The sequence below is a fragment of the Dipodomys spectabilis genome, unplaced genomic scaffold, assembly GCF_019054845.1.
Source record: "Dipodomys spectabilis isolate Male_0828 unplaced genomic scaffold, ASM1905484v1 ptg001764l, whole genome shotgun sequence".
Taxonomy (NCBI): Eukaryota; Metazoa; Chordata; class Mammalia; order Rodentia; family Heteromyidae; genus Dipodomys; species Dipodomys spectabilis.
This window is the reverse complement of record NW_024872441.1, coordinates 11,569-14,217: the sequence shown is the minus strand read 5'-3', so window position 1 is coordinate 14,217 and position 2,649 is coordinate 11,569. Positions and strand designations below refer to the sequence as shown.

The 2,649-nt window shown below is 47.5% G+C and overlaps 1 non-coding gene across 1 annotated transcript; it reads left to right on the top strand.

Annotated features, from left to right (window-relative positions):
• Positions 1-1,773: 1,773 nt before the first annotated feature.
• Positions 1,774-1,934, top strand: LOC122103111. The gene has a single exon (XR_006146698.1). It is a non-coding gene; the product is annotated as a U1 spliceosomal RNA (small nuclear RNA).
• The last annotated feature ends 715 nt before the right edge of the window (positions 1,935-2,649 follow it).

Genomic DNA, 2,649 nt, shown 5'->3' with positions numbered 1-2,649 from the left:
TGTAGCTTGCACAAAGCTTGTAAAGACAAAATAATCACATGTTTGGGGTAAAGACCCAAGCCCAACAAAAACAAACCATCTAGGGGAGCAATCAGGGTCGAGCATTCTATGTAGCAGAGCTCTCTAGGGACCCAGCAGCATGACACCAATATTCCCAGAATGGCCTGTTTTCCCTCTAGGCTTTTTAGAGCTGGGTAAAAAGCCTCCAAGACCCATCCAGACTCCATGATGACGGTGAGGACAAAACAATGTTACTTTGACCTAATATCCCTACTTCATTATAAAACAAGGGTAAATACAGAAGTTTAGGAAAACAACATGTGGCTACACTGGCTCCATAACTAACAGCAGACTGCAGAATCCAAACACAGAATACTCCCACAACGCCATACCCAGAAGAGACCAGAGGTGAGGCCCCACAACACCCATACCCAGAGAGCTCCCCTGTCACCATGGCTCAGCCCACAACTAACACAGAAGAGCTGCAGGAGCAGCTCCATGTCTGTCCAGGATATGGGAGCCAACCTGAGAGTTCCTCGCAAAGACACAGAGGTCTGCCACAGCACTGCTGGTCATCCTCACAACCAGTTCTCTGCTGGGGTGAAGCCCTCCCGTCCCACAGGAGATCAGAGCTGGTGGTTACCCACAGATCATGACACGGACCCCTCTCCCTCCAACCCATGAAGGAACATTACACTTGAAGATGTCAAAGAAGTCCGAGCCCTTCCTCACTGCCCACATCCCACATGTTGGATTCCAGCAGGAGGTCCTAGGGACTCACACGTGCTGGGCGCCAGGACTCGGTGTCCTCAACAGTCCTGGCTATCAGGGGATAACAATGCTGGTCTGAAAACAAACGTCCCCGCACCCACAGAGCCTCTCCCTTCAGGAACCATGAAAGGCTTCTGAATGGCAGCTGCAGGAGAAGCATTTCATCAGCTGCAGTTGCTAAGTGAACATGAGTGCCAGCTATAGGAGAAGCAACCCCCTATCGTGAGCACCTGCTGGCGCTGGTAGAGCAATCCCCCATCAGGAGCCCAAACTCATGCATTCACAGGCCCCTACCAGAAGCCCAGGAATCACGCTGTAGCTGCTAGCAGAGAGTTCCCCTCTAGGGTGCCTGCCTCTCCACAAACCTCATGCCTGTCTCTCAGAGTCTTGAATCTACTGTTTCCATAATTGTGCAGCAGACATTTCCAATGGAACAATTTCTGGTAGATCTCATCCTCAGATATATCAAGCATGCACATGTGCCCACCAGCCATAGGAGGCCAAGCATAGACCACTTGTGGGGACAGACCCAACCCAGGGCCAAGGCACAAACAAATCTTGTGCCCATGTGGGTAGCCCAACCCTCCTGAAGTCCCGATTCTAACCTTGCCATCCCCCACTGCAGACGGGACCATGCTCCTCTCAGCCAGCTGGAGACAGCGCATGCACATGTGCTTGTTGGCATGGGCTGGCCTACCCAGTGTCAACTAGCCCGGGGCAAGTGAGGGCTGTCACATCATTCTGGTGTGAGCAGGCCAAGCTCAGGTCACGACCCCCACAATCCCAGGACCCAAATGTGTAAATCACAATGAAAGAAGACATGATTCATGGACTATCAGGACAACAAACCAAATCCCAAATCTGACAACAACCCAGGGAAGGACCCCAGTGAAAGTGAAGAAGAGATGGAGGACAAAAGAACCATTAAAGAAATGATGATGGAATTGGCCAAAGAAATAAAGGGGGAAATGTGAAAGTATCAATAGGAGAAGGAAGACATGAATATTTACCTGGTAGGGGAGATACCATGATCACGAAGGTGGTTTTCCCAGGGCGAGGATTATCCATTGCACTACAGATGTGCTGAGCCTTGTGATTTCCCCAAAGTGGGAAACTCAATTGCATAATTTGCAGTAGTGGGAATGACATTAGTGCTCTCCCCTGGTAAAAAATTTAAAAAAAGAAAAAGAAAGAACACATGACAAAGGAATTCCAAGATTTCTTAAGCCAGGCATCAACAGATCTTGCCTGTAATCCTAGCTACTCAAGAAGCTGAGATCTGAGGATCATGGTTCAAAGCCAGACCGGGCAGGAAGTCCTTGAAATTTTATCTCCAATAAACCACCAGAAAACTGGAAGTGGTGCTGTAGCTCAAGTAGTAGAGCACTCGCCATGAGCTGAACAGCTGAGAGAAAGCACTTAGGCCCAGAGTTCAAGCCCCACGACCGACAAAGAAAATAAAAAACACAGTAAACCCTTCATTAACAGATGAAATTAATACTTGGAGAACTGATATTAATAGCATAAAGGGCTCATTTTCCACAATGCAAACACCAGTAGAAGTCATAGTTAACAGAATAAGTGAAATGGAAAATAGCATATCAGGAGTCAAGAAGAAATCAGAAGAACTGGAACAGAAAGTCAAAGGCAGACGTTATGTCAAAAAACGAACTTTTTACAACTTTGCCGTGGGATGGGGGGATGGAGAGGAGTAGGGATAAAAGGGGAAACAAAGGAGGAGGCAACAATGCTTGATAAGAAATGTACTCACTATCTTGCCCATGTAATTGTAACCCCTCTGTATGATATTTTCACAATTAAGAAAACACTTAGAACATTCCAAAGGGAAATCCAAGATTTGGCCAAAGCAGCCAAGAA